The following is a 23,682-nucleotide window of genomic DNA, read 5'->3' on the forward strand; positions in this document are numbered from 1 at the left end:
TTCCTCGGTGACGGAACGTTGAATCGTCCTTGAATTATCTTGTCTTCTTGCCAGAAAATAAATAAATAAATAATCTCTGTCCCTATTATCACAGCTATGCACATTTTTCCTGTCTGCCCTCCCTCTGTCAGGCACCAGAGGATCCAACCCCCATGGCAGGTTGCCAGGAATGGATAAGACAAGTTCTTACCAATGCTTTTTATTCAGTATTCACAGAGAGAGGCTTAGAAATGCCGCCTCGGAGTAATGGCGCTCCAAGTAAGTCTCCACCCCCTCCCTCTCTCCCATTATGCATCATCACTACGGGTGCTGAGATGTGACCTCTGCCTCTGAGCTCTCTGCTCTCCTACTTTCACTGCCCGCCAGGTTCTGGGAGAAGGAGGGGGGTCTGGAATGCTTTCTAAAGACATTGTGTCCATCAGCTATCCCCCTCCGGTGCTTCTTCCTCCTCCTCTCCCATTATTTCCCAGCTTTCCTCCTCATCTGCCTCTGAGCTGTGATCTCCCTCAAACCCCCGTTGTAATTCTGAACTGTCTTCTTCTTCTCTGGAAGGGTCAGGCTGGGGAAGCGGTTGTGACGTTAACATATGAAAGTGCTGGAGGTGAAATAGTTAAACAGGTTACCCAATCAGAACTCAGGGGGTGGAGTCAGAGGGACTATAAAACCAGCTCTAGGAGGGGCAAAGGGAGGAGTTCGTTGGGAGTTGGGTGGTTGGTTGAAGTGGGAGCAAATTGGGATAGAGTCTGTGGGTAGGTTGAGTTAGTGTAGCAAAATAAGCTGAGTCAGGAACAGTTAGCTAGGAAGACAAGTAAATATCTGAGAGGTGGTTTAGTGAGTGAGAGCAGGTAGCAGAAGTTATAGGTCTGGATAGGCACCCCATGAATGTAATGGACCGATACCGTTTATGAAACCACATGCTTGTTAAACTGCAATAAATAAACAGAAGTTTATGTTCCAATTTAACCCTGACTGGACTCAGTATTGTACCAGGTAGGGCCTGGGTGGTGGCAGCAAGAGCTAAGCTGGTGGCACAGGGTTCAATAGACAGTGAAACGTCCGGGGTCCCTGTGTGATCTCCACCATTCCTCCTCTGCCCAGTCCCTGACAGGATGTCTATATCTCCCCATCCTTCCTAGTTTGCAGGGCACATTGCTTCTAAAATTCCTGTTCAGCTTGTCTGCATTCCTTTGATCCTTTCCCGCCACTTACCCACTTCCTTCTCAAAGCATGGACGCTCTACCATTGTTGTGAAGACAGGGCCTAACCAGTGCTGAGAGAGAGCAGCCGATCTATTACCTCCTGTCTGTTAGCTCCCATGACTTCATTAGCGGCAATCTGCTTTCCTGCCAGCAAGGAAGGCCAGGAGAGGCAGCCCCATGCCGTGTGTATTGACATGTTAGTTTATCCATGCATGAGGACGGCTGTGCTGTGATCCGATCGGTGGCTCACTCGGTAGTTTTCCACTCCACTGGTCGACTTGTACAAAAAGGCAAGACAAGCCAACCTGCATCCCTGCCAAATCCCGGAGTTGCGAGAGAGACATGGAGCCTCTTCGAAGCTGTGCGACAGCAACGGGCAGACCCACCAGGCTGGAAGCGACTCGCCGGACTTCTTTGCCCCCGTGCAATCAGAGCAAACGGTGGGTGAACGCCCGATTGCCCAGTGATCCAGGCCTTTTGAACAGATTTCGCTACAACCTCCTGGCTGAGCTTTTCATACCACGCTTGATACATGCTATAGAAGGTTATTTGAAACACTGGCTTCATACTGGCTAGCTGCAGCCAATGGACCCACGTATTCCATCACAATAAACTTTGCCACGTATTAATTAATAGCTTCCAGGGCTGCAGCAATCGTATTCACAGATTCACAGCAAGACATCCTCTCTGATATTTAAAAGGACTTGGGCTTTGCTGCTATCAAGATCATCCCCGGGCTGCTTCTTTCAACTCACTGCCTCCCTATATTGGGATCTGCCCAAATTTGTTTGGGCTTTGATCACGGTGCCATTTTATCCATCACAGAAAGAGAAACCCTACTTTTTGACGTATTTTCCAATGCAAATTACAGCAGAAGCCTCATAACTAATTACAGAGAGAGGTTGAGCAGAGTCCTGCCATTTGCTCTGTCTTATAAGGCACATGTTAAGAAGATTCTGATAAAACGAGCAAGCACTGAAAAAGCAAGAGTAGTTAAAATTAATCTGTGGAACTCAAGGGGCCGTGGGACATTCCAAACACCAATTTTGTAATGAAAAATGAACAGGCTGCCTTCTCTGCTTCAACCTCCTGCACTTTGATCCTCTTGTTTTGCCTTGGCACAAAAAGAATATTGTGCCGAAATTCTCCATTTTGCTTATACGGTATTTACCATTGCAGTCGTCGATGGACCACTACATCCTAACTCAATGTCATCTGCACAGACCAGGAGAGGCTTTCTAGAACTTTGCGAAACCTACCACTTGAAATCTTTTAACTGGCATTGTGAGCAACCCAACTTATATAAGGAAGCCAAAGTCCGTTCCCTTCCCTTTCTTTCCATCACATTCAGTGTAAATATTTTACATGTATAGCAAACAAGGGCATTACTAAAATATCGTATTGGCCTGAATATAAGCCTCACTATTTTTCCAAATTCAGACTGTGAAAAGTCAAAGTGTGACTTAAATTCGCAACCTTACAAAAATTGGCTTTTACGATATCGCTGCTGAAACAGACATACGGTGAAACGGAATGGGTGTGAGTGTCTGCAGAATTTTAAGAGAGTGGCTTATATTCGGGTATTGTCTTTCCCCCCCCCCCTTGAATTTTAAAGGTGCGGCTTATATTTGGGCCAATACGGTAAAAGCTTACATTAGTTGTATGTCAGTTTAATTCACAGGGTTTCCCTCAAAGAATTATGGAGATTGTACTTTGATGAAGCACTGAGAATTCTCTGCCTCACCTCCAAATAAAAATGCAGTCCTGGGGATTTCTTGCATGATGCATCAAAGCTGCCCATTCTTATCTCAGCAATAAGCACTTGTTTCTCTGACTCCTATACAATACAGTTTTAAACTTCAGGTTTACAGCTGGCATATAACAGAATGACTTCAGCTGTTTGTGCCTTTGGCGCCTATGTATCATCGTGCCAAGAAGAATTTGGAAACAAATTCACCTTTATTTATTCATTGAGCCAAAAAAGCAAGTTTCTGGCCCTCATTGTTTCAGAGGAAAGTTTGAAAATTTGCTGCCACAAGGTAGAGCTGTAAGATATCTGGAGGACTTGATAAGATGGGGGAGGCTTTTTTCTGTTATTGGTTTTGGGGACTGAAATCTCCCTTTGAGAGCAGGACGGTGTCCAAAAATGCATTCAGCCATAACGTCTGCTGAGTTTTGGTTGCAAACAAAATGTCTACTCTTCAGCAGCTTACTGCTGCCTGGCATGGCAGGTCCGGGCGTGTTACTATATTTTATCATTAAGTTTCTGCAAAAAGTGTGTGGCACTTGGCACAGAATGGATAGGAAAGGTGAGCAATTGAAGAAGATTGCTGGCTTTGAGACAGTGGCTCAGTAGGGATAAGAGAGAAAATCAACTAAGTTTGCTTTTAAAGTTTGCATTTCAAGGTGAACTCACCTAATTCGCACTTCCCGAAACATGATGCAAACTGAAACACAGCCGTCTTTCAAAAATTCGCACTTCTTTGAATTTTGCAATATGCAAAGTGTACATATAAATTAATAAACAGTGGTACCTTGGTACTCAAATGCTTTGGTTCCCAAAGACTGTAAACCTGGAAATAAGTGTTCCGGTTTTTGAACGTTTTTCAGAAGCCAAACGTCCGATGCACCTGTTGGCTATTGTTCACGGGGCACCTGCACCAATCGGAAGCCGCACCTTAGTTTTTGAACATTTTGGAACTTGAATGGACTTCCGGATTGCAATAAGTTTGGTCCTTTTTTTTTTTTTTTTTGGCTATTTATTTTGCGTTTTTGAGGCTTTTTCGGTTCATTTGTTTTTGTGAATGTGTGGAACCCAGTTTAGCTACTGAGTGATTGATTGACTACAGAAATGGATAAAAGCCCCCCATCCAAAAAAGGACTATCATCAGTGCAAGTAAGAAAAAAAAATAATTTTAATTTTTACCATCTACCATACTGTCTTATTTATTTTATAGTAAAGTACATTGATTATTGCTTTCATTTTATGGATCAATGGTCTCGTTAGATAGTAAAATTCATGTTAAACTGCTGTTTTATGGATTGTTTTTAAAAGTGTGGAACAGATTAATCCATTTTGCATTACTTTCTCTGGGACAGCGCCCCTTGGTTTTAGAACGCTTTGGGTTTGGAATGGACTTCTGGAATGGATTAAGTTTGAGAACCAAAGTATCACTATATTAGGAAAAACAACATACAAAAATACATTATATTATGGGAAATTGCAAAAAAAAAAGTATACTGGTAAAAATTGCATACGAAAATGTGTATATGAAGGGAAATTCACATTAAACTGCTGATGAATTTTCAAAGGATACACACACACACAGTGGACGCTCAGGTTACAAATGTGATCCGTGTGGAATGCATGTTCACAACCCGTAGCGGCACATCTGCGCACGCGCGGGTTGCGATTCGGCACTTCTGCGCATGCGCAAAGCACAATTTAGCACTTCTGTCCATGTGCAACTGCCGAAACCCAGAAGTAACCCATCCTGGTACTTCCAGGTTTCGGTGGTCTGTGACCCAAGATATGAGTATATGTGTGTGTATCCAAACTAATGTGGAAATGATGTGGAAGAATGAGAAACTAGCCTATCCATTCATCCCCATGACACAGATTAACACCCTTAAAACTGAGCAAGAGGAGAGAGTTGTGCTAACAAATTGCAGCCCCATTGCAAGCAGAGCAGGTGCTTCCCCACCCGCTCCCCACTGTCCAATGGGCAAGGAGGCAGGCTCACTTTATAGGTTGCTACCAAGGCTATAAAAGCCATAAGCTATTATTTGGGGACAGGACTCAGGACAAAAGAAAGTATATTTTGGCCCCACACTTTTCTTATTTTGGGACGCAGGTGGCGCTGTGGGTTAAACCACAGAGCCTAGGACTTGCCGATCAGAAGGTCGGCGGTTCAAATCCCTGCGATGGGGTGAGCTCCCTTTGCTCTGTCCCAGCTCCTTCCAGCCTAGCAGTTTGAAAGCACATCAAAGTGCAAGTAGATAAATAGATACCGCTCCGGCAGGAAGGTAAACGGCGTTTCCATGCGCTGCTCTGGTTCGTCATGCAGGCCACATGACCCGGAAGCTTTACGCCGGCTCCCTCAGCCAATTAAGCGAGATGAGCACCACAACCCCAGAGTCAGTCACGACTGGACCTAATGGTCAGGGGTCCCTTTACCTTTCTTATTTATTAGCATGTCCATCGTTTCCTTCCAAATCCTTTTCATGCCATGATGGATTGGCTATTGCTGTATAATCTTCACACCTTTGGGATGTGTGTAGAAGGGGGATCACACCCAATGTTGTCACCACCATCAACATCCACATGCCAACCAGCTCAGTGTTATTTTTCTTGAAAGGGCTGCCAGAACGAGCCATGAACACCTTGTTCTCTTTTAATGGCAATGGTGCCCACCTGAGAGGTGTCAGAGCTGAGTTCTGGCTGGGGAAAAAAAGCCTTGCATCAGCTCTGCTCACCCAGAGCTGGTCAACCTATAGAGGTTGAAGACAGGAGCAGCAAGCGTAATCTTGCTCCTATCCTATGTACTTGGCCTCAACCAAATCTGAGCATGTACAAAGGTCTAGGGGACCTACGCTTTTTGCCTCTTTTCTTGCCCAAAATTATGCTTTGCCTGAAGGAAATCTGAAGAAGCCAATGTTCTGTGAAAACACCTAGAGCTGGAAAAAGCATGTCAACATTGTCCAGCCTGTTCTATGGATCCAAGCCATAATTAAGTCTGTATAATAGTTCTATGGAACTTATTATTATCGACAGACCAAAGGATTATCATAGATGAGCAGAAAGAGAGCCCATTCATCTCTTAACTGATATGCTGGGAGGGAATGCAAGGAGGCTAAAATTGAGTCCTGTGCATGCTAATTTGGGAATAAGCCCAAATGACCTAGAATCATAGAATCATAGAGTTGGAAGAGACCACAAGGGCCATCGAGTCCAACCCCCTGCCAAGCAGGAAACACCATCAGAGCACTCTCTAGAACTAGTTTCTAAGATGCAGAGGGTCAGTCTTTAGGGCATACATAGATGATAAATATAGACAGATAGATGATCGAAAATAAATAAATAAATAAAATTTTATTTATATCCCGCCACTCCCAAGCCAAAGCTGGGCTCAGAGCGGCTAACAACAGTAAAAATAGCACAGTTTACATAAAATCACAATCAATTAATTGAAATACATTCTAAAATCAATGAATGAATAAAATGAATTCAGAGTCAAATAAATGGCAACCATTGGGCTAGAGTTCTATGAGGATTACAGAAGGAGGGGGTCAGACTGTGCCTAGTCACTTGCGACAGAGCGTTCCACCAGATCGGGGCCACAGCCGAAAAAGTCCCAGCTCTGCTTGAGGCCAACCTAACCTCCCTGTGGCCCAGGACCTCCAATATGTTTTTATTTGAAGACCGTAAGGTCCTCCGTGAGACATACCACTCCTGGTCCCGTAGGTACGAGGGTCCTAGGCTGTATAGATAGATAGATATAGATAGATGATGATGATGATAGATGATGATAGATAGATGATAGATAGATAGATAGATAGATAGATAGATAGATAGATAGATAGATAGATAGATGATAGATAGAGTGGTACCTCGGGTTACAGACGCTTCAGGTTACAGACTCCACTAACCCAGAAATAGTACCTTGGGTTAAAAACTTTGCTTCAGGATGAGAATAGAAATTGCACAGTGGCGGCACGGCAGCAGCGGGAGGCCCCATTAGCTAAAGTGGTACCTCAGGTTAAGAACAGTTTCAGGTTAAGAACGAACCTCCAGAACAAATTAAGTTATTAACCCGAGGTACCACAGTAGAGATAGATAGATTAGATAGATAGATGATGATAGATGATGATAGATAGATATAGATAGATAGATGATAGATAGATAGATAGATAGATGATAGATAGATAGATGATAGATAGATAGATAGATAGATGATAGATAGATAGATAGATAGATAGATAGATAGATAGATGATAGATAGATAGATAGATAGATAGATAGATAGATAGAGATAGATAGATAGATAGATAGATAGATAGATAGATAGATAGATAGATGATAGATAGATAGATGATAGATAGATAGATAGATAGATAGAGATAGATAGATAGATAGATAGATAGATAGATAGATAGATAGATAGATGATAGATAGATAGATAGATGATAGATAGATGATAGATAGATGATAGATAGATGATAGATAGATAGATGATAGATAGATAGATAGATGATAGATAGATGATAGATAGATAGATAGATAGATGATAGATAGATAGATAGATAGATAGATAGATAGATAGATAGATAGATAGATGATAGATAGATAGATAGATGATAGATAGATAGATAGATAGATAGATAGATAGATAGATAGATAGATAGATGATAGATAGATAGATAGATAGATATAGATAGATAGATAGATAGATGATAGATAGATAGATAGATAAAGATAGATATTATCACACTGTATGAAATTCCAGTCTCTCTCTTCATCTTATTATTATTCCATGCTCATGCTGAGGCAGTTGGTTGGTAGAGAGGCAGACAGACAAGCAATGACAGGTAGCACCAGCCGCTGCAAGAATGGCAGACTGAATCCCAGCAGGAGGCGCAGAGAGAGGGATGGAGCAGGGATGAAAGCTGACTGTGTAGAAGTTGCACTTCTAACTCTTTCAATCAAAAGGAGACCTACCAGCTTCTCTGTGGCAAAATCAAGGACAACCTTTCACTTCCACTTGCAGCTCCACCATTATCATTCTGGCTCTGGAGAAGAAAGAAAAATAGATCCAGCCAAACAGCTATGTGCTGCCTCGACTCTGCAGGTTGGTTCTTTGGTACCCGGGCTGCTGGGCACTTCACCGGAAACAGGAATGTCAGCTTGGCCTGCGGCTGTGGGTGCCATGCAGCGTGCATGATCCTGGCACCAAAATTTGTGGGTGCCCAGCCCTTTCATTGGGAATTTTGTGGGTGCTCGGGAGTTGGTACCTATGACTGGACACACTCCCATGTTGGAGAATCTGGCAATCTCATGTTCTACTCACTACATCAGATGAATTGACACTCCCTGCAGCCCTTGAGATAGCAACCAGGCCCATATGGGGTCCGAGGGGCTCAGAAGGACCCTTAACCAGGCTGGTCCAGCTGTGACACTATTCATGCCTCTCCTGGCTGGGCCCTCAGATGCCCAGTTAAGTGGTTAGATAATTAAACACAGATGGTTAGACAACAAACTTCAAGAACCTAGTAGCCAAATCAGGAATAGTATCTGAAAGTTTGGGAATTGTGTAAAGTGGATGGCCGGTGGTGACTCGCTTCTGCCCCCTGACCTACCCAAATCAATGTAGGGCATGTTGGAATCTCCGTTCGACCGAGCTGATAAAGCTCCTCTTCCGGAATCGCCTCCCGACGATAATTAATGACTTGAGCCTTTAATGAGACTCAGGCACATTCCCATTCAGCAGAGAATCAAAGCAGCATGCGGAAGTGATGAGATTTATGGCTACATCGCTATGCTTTATTTCTTACTAGGCAGACAGCAAAGAAAAATACATCCTCTCTCTGTGAAAGCAGAGAGCAACCGAAAAACAAAGGAACAGGAAACCAGTAACATCACATCCGTCTCCTGTCTTCCGTGAGACTTCCAACAGCCTGGAATGTCTCTGGAATGTAAACAGAGTCCTGTGACTCCAAAAGCACTGCACAGTGGCAACACACAGAAACTAACAGGGCATACATGCTAGCGAGAATGAATGTGCTGCCTTTGGCCATACTACAGGGGAGATTTCAAAAAATACCACCCACAGAGAGACTATGCCCCTGTGGACAGAGTCCTGCAGAATCAGTTGTACAGATAGATAAGTTGCTTAGAGCATGGTGCTGATAATGCCAAGGTTGCAGGTTCGATCCCCATATGGGGCAGATGCATATTCCTGCATTGCAGGAGGTTGGACTAGATGATCCTCAAGGTCCCTTCCAACTCTATGATTCCGTGTTCTTATATCAGACAATTCCATCTAAGTTCATTAATCAGTTGGTTGTTGGCAGGAAGTGGCAGTCAGACAAATGTAAGGTAGCCTTCTTAATGTTTTTACTCAGGACGGGGTTAAGATGAAGATAATAGCCCGGTTTCTGCAACACACAATGAGTATTTTTATTGTTCGATGCAGATTTGCTGAGTGATTTTATCGTACTGAACCTTTCGGAATCTTGCCTATATGCCAACAAAGATTCAAGACTGAAAAGTTGTGAGCAGGGTGCAGGGTCACTTTTGAATGGGAGCTAAACTTAGCTCCCACCCATGGTGTCTGCCCTCTATCTTAACATGCCCAAAATGCAATTCCCAGACCTACACATCTATAGCTTTCCATTTTGGATCAATGAAGATAACAGGCGGCCTCCAAGGATGGGAGCTAAGTTTGGGTTGGAACTGCTCTAGATTTTAGTGTGCTAGGTGTAGGAACAGTGCATCCAAAATGCTATGCAAAGGGTTAATGTTGTAGAACAGAATCTTGTGATGTCTCCCATATATATATAAATATACTGGTGTGTGTGTGTGTGTGTGTGTACACACACATACATACGTACACACACACACACACACACACACACACATATATATATATATATATGCTTTCGTAGATTTTCACGGGTACAGGAATGCAGGTTTTGGTGTCCTCGGGTGTCTTCCCGTGTAAAAGTTGGGGTGTCTAGGCGACGTTTCGACGAGGTCTCACTCGTCATCTTCAGGCTGGTGCTTTCGGCTTCTTGTTACTGGAACAGAGCAGGATCTCAGTGTTTGAGTTCCTATAAATACTGTTGAGGGGGTGTGGTGTATAGCCTCCAATGTTCTGGGCAGAGAGGAAGTTCCCAGGCTAGTGTGCCTTTTCTTCTTTTGTTCCTTAATTACTTGAGGGATATCCTGAGTGATTTCTTGAGTGATATCCTGAGTACCACTTAGGTGGGTCATTAGGTGTGGATTAGTTGCTAAAGTCTTTGTGTCTTGACCTCTTGAACTTTGTGAAGAGTTTTTCTGAGAAGATGGCTGTACTGCACTTAGTTGTGCTCTGGCTTGGCTTCGTGTATAGGGGCGAGCTGTGGTTTTGTGGCTTGTGTCAGCCAGATCTGTGTAGGGATTGCAGGGGGGTGCAGCATCCGGAGGTGCCACCATGGTTTGGCTACTGGATGGTGTCTGTAATTTATCTGTGGAGAGGGTCTGGGTTTGGGTCTGGTGTGGTTGATTGGTGATGGCGTTCTGTGTGCCTCTGGATCTGGTGTCAGTTTTTGTGGGGAGGGCTAATTTCCAGATGTCTGGCAAGCGGGATGTGTTAATTGCCAATGGATACCAGCAAAACAGGGTTACGAAGCTAATCCAAAAAGAAACACCCCCCAAAAACCAAGACACAGAAGAAAACAATGGCATGGCCCTCCTTCCTTATATCAAGGGCACTACAGATAAAATTAGCAAAATCCTCCATAAACACAATATCAAAACAGCCTTTTGCACCAACCAAAAAATAGCCAATATCCTCAGAAACCCCAAGGATAAAATCCAGTTGGAAAACCAAGGGGTCTATGAAATACCCTGCAAAGTCTGCCCAGCCACGTACATTGGACAAACAAACAGACGAATAAATGCACGTATCGCAGAACACAAGAATGCCGTCAAAAAAGAAGAAAAAACTTCCTCTCTTTTCCAACACATGAAAGAAACAGGACACGAAATTAATTTTGCAGATTCCAAATTGCTCTTTAACATGGAACATCACCACAAGAGAATAATCATGGAAGCCATCGAGATAGAGAAACACCCTCACAACATGAACAAGCGTGACGACACATCCCGCTTGCCAGACATCTGGAAATTAGCCCTCCCCACAAAAACTGACACCAGATCCAGAGGCACACAGAACGCCATCACCAATCAACCACACCAGACCCAAACCCAGACCCTCTCCACAGATAAATTACAGACACCATCCAGTAGCCAAACCATGGTGGCACCTCCGGATGCTGCACCCCCCTGCAATCCCTACACAGATCTGGCTGACACAAGCCACAAAACCACAGCTCGCCCCTATACACGAAGCCAAGCCAGAGCACAACTAAGTGCAGTACAGCCATCTTCTCAGAAAAACTCTTCACAAAGTTCAAGAGGTCAAGACACAAAGACTTTAGCAACTAATCCACACCTAATGACCCACCTAAGTGGTACTCAGGATATCACTCAAGAAATCACTCAGGATATCCCTCAAGTAATTAAGGAACAAAAGAAGAAAAGGCACACTAGCCTGGGAACTTCCTCTCTGCCCAGAACATTGGAGGCTATACACCACACCCCCTCAACAGTATTTATAGGAACTCAAACACTGAGATCCTGCTCTGTTCCAGTAACAAGAAGCCGAAAGCACCAGCCTGAAGATGACGAGTGAGACCTCGTCGAAACGTCGCCTAGACACCCCAACTTTTACACGGGAAGACACCCGAGGACACCAAAACCTGCATATATATATATATATATATATACACACCAATATATATATATATACACACACACGCACAGAGAGAGAGAGGTTTTTCCCTGTTAGTTCAGTTGTCAACTGTGTGTGAGTTTTAACTATAAGAGCCACAAGTGTGTTGAGTTATGCTGCTGCCTGCCTCAGAGCCAGTCTGTAAATATTAGTCAGTCTCAGATACAAATTCATGTAAATATGTTTCAGAAACATAAGTATTATCTACCTGTCTTGTACATTCAATCTGACAAGAGCAAATACAGCAAGTCGAAATCCCATGTTATTTTCAAACTTCAAAAGCAATTGCCGCATGGTTTTCCGGGGGGTGGGGGAGAGAACTATTGAAAAGGGTCAAACATTGCCAATAACCACCTCTGCTTCCTGCTCTCCCTTGTCCAGGTCTTCCTCTTAGTAAGGCCAAGAGAGACCTTCCTCGAAGCGAGGCATCCTAGGCCCTGCACCACTGCTATGGTTTGCCAAGGTGGCTAGAAATGCTCTTTAAACCTGGCAAGGAAGGTGTAAAGTTACTTGAAACTTTCCCTCAAGGTTTAAAGAGCATCTCTAGCACATTACGGTAGCACCACAGGAACCAAATTTGGCCTCCGGACCTAAGATGTCCCCCATCCCTGGTCAAAATGGGCTAGAAGCATAACCGGTGGCAACTCTCTAACAATAGTTTGAGGGGGAAATGGTGGTTTTATCTCCTTTTTTTCCTGCAAAACTCAAGGGCAAGAGTCTACACTGAGTGGCTGTGATACAGTACAATCCCTAACGGAAAAAGGTTTCTTATTTATGGAGCATCTGACTTTTAAATCAGAATCATGAGCGCCCCCGCCCCCGCTTCCCTGTGTAGCTCTGTAGCGTAATTGTCCTAATTAGATAGGCTTATTTTGATGAGGGTTTAAAAATAATAATCAGTCTGTAAAGGGCATTTGCTGCACCCTGTCTCTTCTTACTGAAGCATCAATGTAACTTAATCTGAAAATTATGCATGAGGGGGAGAAATTACCATAATGCTCTCTTGCAAAACTACAACAAATCTGACTCCATTTTTGTTTGTTATCTCGAGCTGCGGCGAAAAAGCTCCGGATGCCGGAGCTTGAGGTTTGGGCTGCTTGTTTGCAGGGCTGGCCCACCCATAAGGCAGACTGAAGCAGCTGCCTCAGGCAGCAGAATCCAGGGGGCACCTCCACAGCGATTTCTAGGATCCTGTGAGATCTCACAAGAGCCCCACAAGATCTCACAAGAGTCCAGTGAGAGCCCCATTCTTCAGCACAGCCTATTCTTTTCCCTGTAGAATTCTACTCTTCCTTTATTTCCCATTGTACTTTGATAAAGCTTAAGCTACTTATCTTTAAGAGAAGAGGCGCTTCCTAAGGCTTTTATGGTTTGATATAGCTGCTCAGCTCTTGCAATGCAGAACTGTTGTCTCTCTTAGCCAACTGCATTTTGAGAAAATCTCAGCAAAGAAACATTGCACATTCTGGGTGTTTGTGTGTTTTCTTGTTTGCAGCCCTAAAGTTGATATATACGGTTCCTGTTTGTTGTTGTTGTTTTTATTCTTCAGTATTAAACTTTTTGAAAAGACAAATTAAAAATAAAACAAGTTTGTCTTTGAAAGTACAGAAGGGCAAGTGTTAACATAACAAGCATAAGACATCTCAGTAGGTATACACGCTGGTAATCTTCACACTTCCTATCTCCTTTATGTTTTCTCTTCAGGGTTTGAAAACGAAGAGAAAAGAAGTAAATAAGTCCATGATTGAAAGTACATTAAGGCAGAAAGTAGGCGTTATAATTAATATACAATATCTATGTTGTTTCAAATGAATCCTTTGTCTTTTGTCCCCTGGTTACCTTTAATTTTTGTGTTATTTTCTCTAAAGGAGCACATTGCCAGGCTTTTTGGTACCACTGATCAAGATTTACAGTTAATATACAGTGGTACCTCGGGTTAAGAACTTAATTCGTTTTGGAGGTCCGTTCTTAACCTGAAACTGTTCTTAACCCGAGGTACCACTTTAGCTAATGGGGCCTCCCGCTGCCGCCGTGCGATTTCTCTTCTCATCCTGAAGCAAAGTTCTTAACCCGAGGTACTATTTCTGGGTTAGCGGAGTCTGTAACCTGAAGTGTCTGTAACCTGAAGTGTCTGTAACCCGAGGTACCAATGTATACTGTTGTTTCTACTTTTGCTTAAACCCCCTCTTCATGACCACCAGTTCTACTGCACACCTTTTTGGTGTGAGGGATTCATACCACAATGGTCAGGTAATTTCCTGGGATTCCACCACAAGATATCTATCCTTCCTTCCTTCTTTAGCTGGAATAAATGTTCAGCTCCACACACACTCAGAGACCTGTTTGGCCAGCAGCACCTGTGAGATACCAGTGTCAGATTGGCTTAATGTTGCCCCTGAAACTCAGAATTAGGAGACTGGGAGAAGAGAGAGGAGGCACTGCTGTAACGTGTGTTCCTTGTCTAAGGCCTTTGAGGCTCATGAAACGGCGCTGAACTCTGTGCGACATGTGATCCCACAGATCCCGAGGTTCTGAAGACATCTGTTTCCCGTTATGAAGGCCACTTGTTAAGTCAGGCTTTTTGTTTACACAGCCAATAAATATAAAGGCGGATGTCTCTGAAGATAAATAACTCGGGAGACGGCAATCCATTTAAGCCCAGCCTGCATTATTAGTCAAAGGTAAATGCAATTGCCAGCCAATGAAGGGAACAGGGTGGCACTCGCACTCCACGGCCCGTTCCGAGCAGAGTCTGAAGGACAATGAAGTGTGATATTGTGCCGCTCAGTGTAGCAATCAGCAGCGAAAACACAGCATAAAGCGCTTCGATCCTACTTTAGCCCTTCAGGCTCTAACGAAGATAAAGCTGTTCAATTTCTCCGTCCTGCCGCAGGTGGGGAGACAGCAAGCATTAGCGTGAGGGCTGCTCTGCCTGGTGCAGAAACGCCTTGCTTTGCTAGGGGATGAGGAGGGAAGGAGACAAGAGAGGCACATGTGCTCTGCAGCTGTTTGCTTTCGAGGAAATCCATGTACCAATCCTGCTCAAGCACCTATGGAAATGTGTAATAATAATAATAATAATAAATTATTTATACCCCACCCATCTGGCTGGGCTTCCCCAGCCACTCTGGGCGGCTTCCAAAAAAATATTAAAATACTGTAATACATCAAACATTAAAAGCTTCCCTAAACAGGGCTGCCTTCAGATGTCTTCTAAAAGTCTGGTAGTTGTTGTTCTCTTTGACATCTGGTGGGAGGGCGTTCCACAGGGAGGGCACCACTACCGAGAAGGCCCTCTGCCTGGTTCCCTGTAACTTGGCTTCTCACAGTGAGGGAACCGCCAGAAGGCCCTTGGTGCTGGACCTCAGTGTCTGGGTAGAACGATGGGGGGTGGAGACGCTCCTTCAGGTATACAGGACCGAGGCCGTTTAGGGCTTTAAAGGTCAGCACCAACACTTTGAATTGTGCTCGGAAATGTACTGGGAGCCGGTGTAGGTCTTTCAAGACCGGTGTTATATGGTCTTGGCGGCCGCTCCCAGTCACCAGTCTAGCTGCTGCATTCTGGATTAGTTGTAGTTTCCGGGTCACCTTCAAAGATAGCCCCACGTAGAGCGCATTGCAGTAGTCCAAGCGGGAGATAACCAGAGCATGCACCACTTTGGCGAGACAGTCCGCAGGCAGATAGGGTCTCAGCCTATGTACCAGGTGGAGCTGGTAAACAGCTGCCCTGGACACAGATAGTGGTGCTCAAGGACCCAGTCCTCTGCATATATGTATAAAACATGTGCAACTATGTGCAGGTGTCAACATAGCTGTGGAAGCTACCTGGCTATAATCTGCATATGCACACCATCCTGTGCGCACATCTATCCCTTCATAAAGCAGTTTGATGTATAATTCTGGCTAGAGAAATGATAGGTGATAGGAACTTACGGCAAGCAAGCAAATACCAACTGCTCAGTCTCACTTTCTTGACTCTGAAGCCATCTGTGGGCTCTTGAATTTCTTTTTTGAAATAAATAATAATATTTTTTTTTATTGGTGGTTTTCAGAAGGTTGCAAATTCGATACATATACATCTTAAATTTATCTATGTGTATGTAATATTCAGAAGGTTGCACATTTTACATCTGTGGGCTCTGCTGCCCTAGTAGGTGACAGTCGAAGCTCACCAAACACAACTCTGTATACAAAATAAGTCTACTGTACACTAAATATATCGCTGCAACATGTACCATAACGCAAAATAGTGAGAGCTTAAAGAATTTGTATACAGTATCAGATCAATCTTGAAGAGATATACAGTGGTACCTCGGGTTAAGAACTTAATTCGTTCCGGAGGTCCGTTCTTAACCTGAAACTGTTCTTAACCTGAGGTACCACTTTAGCTAATGGGGCCTCCCGCTGCTGCCACGCAATTTCTGTTCTCATCCTGAAGCAAAGTTCTTAACCCGATGTACTATTTCTGGGTTAGCGGAGTCTGTAACCTGAAGCGTCTGTAACCCGAGGTACCACTGTATACAATCTTACGAATGTCACCAGGTTCAAGAGTTCAGCTGTGACGTACTGAAGAACAGAATGCCAATTCTCTGTGTTAAATCTTGTAGTTAAGAAACTGTGTACGAGGAGGCAGGGGTGTAGGGCGGGGGGTGCGGCTCACCCAGGGTGTCACCCTGAGGGGGGGTGACACAGTGGCATGTGGCACTCACCACAGGACCTGCAGTGCGCCCAAGCCACGTGTCTTGGGTGCCCGCAGGCTCTGCGCTGTCTGCCTGCTGCCTCCCCCACCCCCAGCTATAGGGCGGCCGAGGGAACGTGAGCACTGTCATTATGGGCATCTTAAGGTTTTCCAGGGGTGGGGAACCTATAGCCCTCCAAATGTTTCTGAACTACAACTCCCCTCACTCCTGGCCTTTGGCTGATGGACGTGGTAGTTCATCAACATATTGAGAGCCACAGGTCAGCCCTCCTGGTTTATACCATCAAGGGGATGAAGTACAGTTCTTGGGGAACAGGGGTGATATGGAGTCTGTGTGCATTAGTTCATAGGCATGCAGGATGAGCTTCATGGGGTCACAAGTGGTTTTCAAGGATCTGGGAAGGACAAGTAAATGGAATGTGTTTCCCCAGGACATTGTGGCCTGATAGAACATTCTAAAGTTCTCTGCATCTAATGCACCAGTGGCTTGACTGTGATCATTTTCCATCTGCTACCCAGATACATTTATACTTTCCTAACCATACTAGAGGAAAACCCTCAGTAGGAAATTCAGCAGTCCTTTGGGTACTTTGGAAAGTTTCTTCCCCCACCACCAATTCACTAATCTCCCCAAGCCCAGAATCACAGGAGCACAGCCGAGACAGCTGAATTCCCTTTTATCTTTTGGGTTTAGAAGGGAAATCCCAAAACCTGGCTCAAAGCAGCATTCTCCAGAGGGAAAGTGAGCCAGACTCTGAAGAGTCTTTGCAACTGAAGCACACTAATGAAATGCAATTAAAAGAGAGCTCTCCTAATCTTCCTTTTTCTCTCTGTTGCTCCCTCCTGAATTTAATAAGAGTTTTCTTGACGATCGCTTTGGGAGCCAGCTTCTCCTTCAATGACTTCACACCTCAAGCGCCTGAAGTGCACCTGGCCCAGTTCTCGGTGGAATGCACTGAATGCATACGTCGTGGAGACTCTGGTTCCCCTTTATGGAGAAGGGCCATCACTTAGTGACAGAGAATTTGTTTTGCATGCAGAAGGTCTCAGGTTCCACCCATGGCAACTCCAGATAGGGCTGGGAAATATTCCATGTCTGGAGAGCCACTGCCAGTCAGTGTAGACCATGGGTAGGCAAACTAAGGCCTGGGGGCTGGATCTGGCCCAATCACCTTCTAAATCCGGCCCACGGGAATCAGCATGTTTTACATGAATAGAATGTATCCTTTTATTTAAAATGCATCTCTGGGTTACAGTGGTACCTCGGGTTAAGTACTTAATTCATTCCGGAGGTCCGTTCTTAACCTGAAACTGTTCTTAACCTGAAGCATCACTTTAGCTAAAGGGGCCTTCAGCTACCGCCACGCCACCGGAGCCCGATTTCTGTTCTCATCCTGAAACAAAGTTCTTAACCCAAGGTACTATTTCTGGATTAGCAGAGTCTGTAACCTGAAGTGCATGTAACCTGAAGCGTCTGTAACCTGAGGTACCACTGTATTTGTGGGACCTGCCTGGTGTTTTTACATGAGTAGAATGTGTCCTTTTATTTAAGATGCATCTCTGGGTTATTTGTGGGGCATAGGAATCCGTTCATTTCGCCCCCCAAAAAGTTTGGGCCCCAACAAGGTCTGAGGGACAGTGGACCGGCCCCCTGCTGAAAAGATTTGCTGACCCCTGGTATAGACAATACTGAGCTACAGCAGTAGCACAGTATGAAGGGGCACGGGGCAGTCGCCCTGGGCGCAAAATTGTTAGGGGACACAAAATGCCATCACCCAGTGCTGCCTCAATACAGCTGCATGCTTCTGTTGCTGGGCTCTGTTGAAAACGGCTTCTCCGTGCAAACCAGGAAGTGACCTCTGCAGACAATGGAATGACTCTTCTTTTCTTATCTCTGCAGCTCCCCTTTGTTTCCCCAGCAGCATGTTACTCTGCTCCTCCCATGTAGAATCATAGAGTTGGAAGGGACCCCAAGGATCATCTCCTACAACCAATATGCAGCTGGCCTGTACAGGGAATAAAACCTGCAACCTTGGTTCCAATTAACTGAGCTAACTGGACTACATGACTTCCATATAGTCACGTGGTGCGAATAAATGCTAACTGGCATCCAGAAAACATACACACGCAGTCTCCAAGACAGCGTTGCTGCTACCTGTTGTCTGGCAGCAGGGAGTACCAGCTGCCCCTTGTCTCATCTAAGGAGCCTTGCTGTGTTATCATGGGTTTTTTATGAGACCACCAAGGCACCTTGCAACTAGTGTTCCCTCCTGGTGAGAGCACTGGAGATATTCATCAAGATAGATTTGCTGAACAGATGTGCATGGTGGAGGCCAGAGCTATGAAGCAGAAGTGTGAAATTGATCCATTTCCCTGACTGGCCGGTGATATTTGCCTGGATGAGCAAATTCAAAGAATAGCTTTTTCTCCTTCCAGACTCAACATCTGATGTGACTGAACTCCTCAATGAGTACTAACGGTGGCCAAAGGACTCCGACTTTGACAAAGGGACTTTTCCATTCGCAAGAACGGGACAGAGTGAAATGTGACGTAAAGGGGCCACTGCCACCACAAATGGACATCTGTCTGGATAATGGCCTTGATTTCAAAATCAAGTCCTGATAATCCAGTCGATACACAACTTGCAATATGAAGAAAGTGGGCACTGCCAAGAGGGAGGTTTCTTTCCATCACACTCGATGACAGCCTCTGTTTTCACAAGGTTGTTGTTGTTTAATCGTTTAGTCGTGTCCGACTCTTCATGACCCCATGGACCAGAGCACGCAAGGCACTTCTGTCTTCCACTGCCTCCCACAGTTTGGTCAGACTCATGTTTGTAGCTTCGAGAACACTATCCAACCATCTCGTCCTCTCTCAGCCCCTTCTCCTTGTGCCCTCCATCTTTCCCAACATCAGGGTCTTTTCCAGGGAGTCTTCTCTTCTCATGAGGTGGCCAAAGTTCTGGAGCCTCAGTTTCAGGATCTGTCCTTCCAGTGAGCACTCAGGGCTGATTTCCTTCAGAATGGAGAGGTTTGATCTTCTTGCAGTCCATGGGACTCTCAAGAGTCTCCTCCAGCACCATAATTCAAAAGCATCAATTCTTCACAAGGTATTTGTATGCAATGACTGCCCCACCACACACACACACACACACACACCTTTCTTTAATATTTTTTTTAAAAAGTGCTTGAATGCTGTAGATAAAATCACCCAGTTCACACGGTGAGCTGCTGCATAGAGACAGCCACCATGTGGAGCGCTTTAATATTACCTTCCTAATAAAACTATCTAATCATGGATAGACCTGAAACTTTGCAATATCCTCCAAAAGGAAAGGCCTTAATAGCCTGCATTTAATAGACAACTGCTGTTGTCCTACTTTCTTTTCAGCAGCTGTAATCTGCTGGCAAGAACCAAACATTTTATGAAATGTGCTTTTTGTCTTCCTCCCTCCCCTTCGGTAAGAAATGACTGGTCCTTTATCTGGTGAGCCCTGGGCTTTGTTGATGCACTTTCCCCCCTCCCTGCCTGCCTGACTTTCATGCTTAAAGGGATGTTGCTCTATTGATTTCTGCTGGAAGCGTCAAGCACACAGATTGGAGCATATTAAATGCCACGGCGCTGGCTTTTCTATGTTTTCAGGCAATTTCACTGTGTGAAAGATGCAGAAACATCAGGAGGAAGTGCGGTGGTCAGTAGATGATCCCCGCCGCCACCGTCTGAGTTCCCGTCTCCTAATCTTCAAGATGCAATCGCCCCTTTCAGGTTTTCACTTTGCCAGTCCCCAGCATGCAGCCAAGAAAGATGACCTCTGAACATAAGAGGGTAGAACAAAGAAAATTGCACAGCAGAAGTCGGTGGCAAACCCACTATCCATGGGAGACTTCAGGCAGAGCATCCTCACCAGGGAAAAGCAAATAACTGATTGCGCCAAGCAATTACAGGTCGCTGTGGCCCAAATCATCTAATGGCATAGATTGATGCAATTATGCTGAAAGTTTTCTTTCTTTGATTTCCATTGCAGTTGTCCATACTGTGGCCATGTAAGCTGGCAAGATTTCATAGGAGCACAGGAAAACTCTACAGATGTCAAGGTGACCCAAGGTCAATGCTACCTTGTTCTGATGATCAGATGGGTGATGTGAAATCAGAAGTTGCCTAACGGGCTAACCTCAGTAAGATGTCCTGTGGTCCTTCAAGAGCTGAGCATTTCCTTGCAATAAATATGAAACAAATGGACAAACATTCACATCTCTGTAGAATAGTATTGTTGTTTTAAACGCAACCTGCTTTATTTTACCAGATTCGTGGCATGTTTCAACCATTCAGAACTTGGAAATAAGTGGAATTTTTGCCAAACACCAAATTCTTCCAAAACAAAAACCCAGAATAGTTGAGACACAGGCTGTCTGTGAAAGCAGGTTTGATAAATCTGTACATAATGGATCCCTCAAGAACAAAACCAGTTGAACTGGTTTCTAGTAAATGAATATGTAATATGAATACAACAAACCACAAGAAAGCAATGCAATGCCACGTGGTTCCTTCAGTATATAAGCCCAAAATCTAACATTAAGGGTCACTATGAGAACTTGATGGAAGCATTTTATCCTACGTTTGGCTGCCCCATCTGACTTGGCAAAAATCACAAGGAGCTTCTTGCTGTCTATTCAAGGACATCAGGCATTCTGTATTTTCCAAATACAAGGCTCCACATTCAATAGCCCTCTCAAATGCACGATACACATTCACCATTTCTTTGTCTAACACAAGCATGACAAATAGCAGTGCTAGTAATCTGGAGGCAACGAGGAACAGATAGTCTATGGGCAGCTCTAACTTACGAGCCAAATCAATCAGCATCTGTCCAAGAGAATTCCTTTCAGGCCCCTCCAAATAATTATTCATTCATCACTTGATCTCTGCAGAAGTGAACATTGCAATACCACCTTCCAGCCAGCAGGGATCAGGCCAGCCAACTCCAACAAGGTGCTATGATGGCACAGAGAGGAAAGCACATTGGTCATGCAGCTAGAGTTCCTGGTTCAAGGCCCCTGTTCGCTTGTAAGGTAAAGCTGCTGAATAATGCAATAGGACTTCTTAAATATACTTGAGAGAATGGTCTTCTTCAAAATGAGTTGCCTTCTCTTTTCCGTACTGTCTTCCTGTTGTCAATAAACCAGAGGCAAGAAGCAACAAGTAGATTGAGCTCTGTTGGAAGATCTCATAGATTTGGCAGGGACCACGAGGGTCATGTCGTCCAAGCCCCTGCAATGCAGGAATCTTTTTGCCCAACATAGGTGTCAGGAAACTGCCATCGGGGCCAGAGGTGGAGGGAAGGCTCCAGAGGGATGCCGGAGAGGGTCCCAGTAGGGAGAGAGGCAGCCCATCTGCTGGGGAAGGAAATCAGCGTAACACCAGTGGAGAAGGGGGGCAGATGGGGGAATCGGAGAGGAGGCTCCAGGACTCTTCACCGGAGACCAGCGGGGAGAGCACGGGTCCTCCGCTGCCCACACCCTTCCTGCGCAGAAGACTTCCGCGCAGGGAGAGTAGGAGGAGACTTGGCGTCAAAGAATTTCTTTGCTGGAAGAAGTTCAAGAAATGCCCACTGACGGATTCTGCCAGCGATTGAGACAGCCACGAGTTCAACCAGGTAACCTGGCCAGGAGAGGCGACAACTTACGCACGAGCAACCCCTAGAACCATTACAATAGGCCTTGAACCCACAACCCTAAGATGAAGAGTCTCATGCTCTACCAACTGAGCTACGTGGGTGTTTCTTGGTTCCAAAGGGCAGCTCAGAGTGATTTGAAGTAGATACTAACAACAGCAGCAACAAAAATCCTCCTTCCTGAAATGAAGGAAGTATAGGGCAAGGTGTTCCTCTATTTGAAGGGCTGTCTGATCCAAATATAAAAAGGACCGTAAGATGGGAGAGCATTATTACCTGAATGGGGACAGAGCAGGCACACAGAACAGAATCTTCCAAATTATGTTGAAATGCATTTTATTTCTGATTCAGTTATAGTTCTTACATTTGCATCTGTACATATAAAATAATCTCCCTATTGCGGGAGAAAACCAGAAAAGGAAGAAGAAGAGGAGGAGGAGGAGGAGTTTGGATTTGATATCCCACTTTATCACTACCCGAAGGAGTCTCAAAGCGGCTAACATTCTCCTTTCCCTTCCTCCCCCACAACAAACACTCTGTGAGGTGAGTGGGGCTGAGAGATTTTAGAAAGTGTGACTAGTCCAGGGTCACCCAGCAGCTGCATGTGGAGGAGCAGAGACGTGAACCTGGTTCACCAGATTACGAGTCTACCGCTCTTAACCACTACACCACACTGGCCCATGATTGAATGAAAAGACAGTTGCGGGACAGAAAACATAGCTGCACTGAGCATGTGTGCTCAGATTTAGCCTGCTTATTTATTTTACATCTGCCCCCTTGAAGCTGGTGGATCTTGGGATTCTTACAAAATAATAATAATCCTAAAAATCTGAAGTCCTTCTACTTCTATGGAGCTATAGCCAAGCAAACAGCATCTAAAAGTTAAGTAGCTGGAGGGAAAGGCTGTGCCCGGAAAGCAATTTAATTAATCGGCATAAATGGGGAAGTTCACAGTGTGAAGAGTTCTGAGTGGTTGAGCAGTTAACTATGTCACCTAGGCAGAAGGTATAAAAGGGAAAAGGGGGAAAGCAATTGGTGCCCTTTTCTATTAAGCACCCCTCCACACGCACACAAATTAACACCAATGAAGAAGCATTACAGGATGGAGGGAAAGGCTCTGGGGCATTTATTTGTGGAGATTAGGACTGCATTTCCTGTTCCATTTTTCAGGACTCTTGCTAACCAGAATTCTGTAGGAAGTGAGGAATCCCATTTGTGCATCAGCCGTTGGCCAATATTAGCTGATAGAGAAATAAAATGATAAATTGAACTCACCTGTGGCAGGTATATATTGTCCAAGTTGCTAATAATAACAAACGATCAGTGAATCTTGGAAGCTTTTCTGGTCCCTGGAGTGAACACTGCCACTTCCACTTATTTTGCTAAGCCTTTGCACAACAAGCATTCTAAAGCGATCCATTTGCTACAGTTGTACTAACAGCTCAGAGAAGGGGGGGGGGAGAGAGAGAGAAGCGAGAGAGAGAATTGCTCCCCTGTATGCCACACGGGTGGTGCTGTGGGTTAAACCACAGAGCCTAGGACTTGCCGATCAGAAGGTCG

Source organism: Podarcis melisellensis (genome assembly GCF_964234715.1).
Source record: "Podarcis melisellensis genome assembly, chromosome: 2".
Classification (NCBI taxonomy): domain Eukaryota; kingdom Metazoa; phylum Chordata; class Lepidosauria; order Squamata; family Lacertidae; genus Podarcis; species Podarcis melisellensis.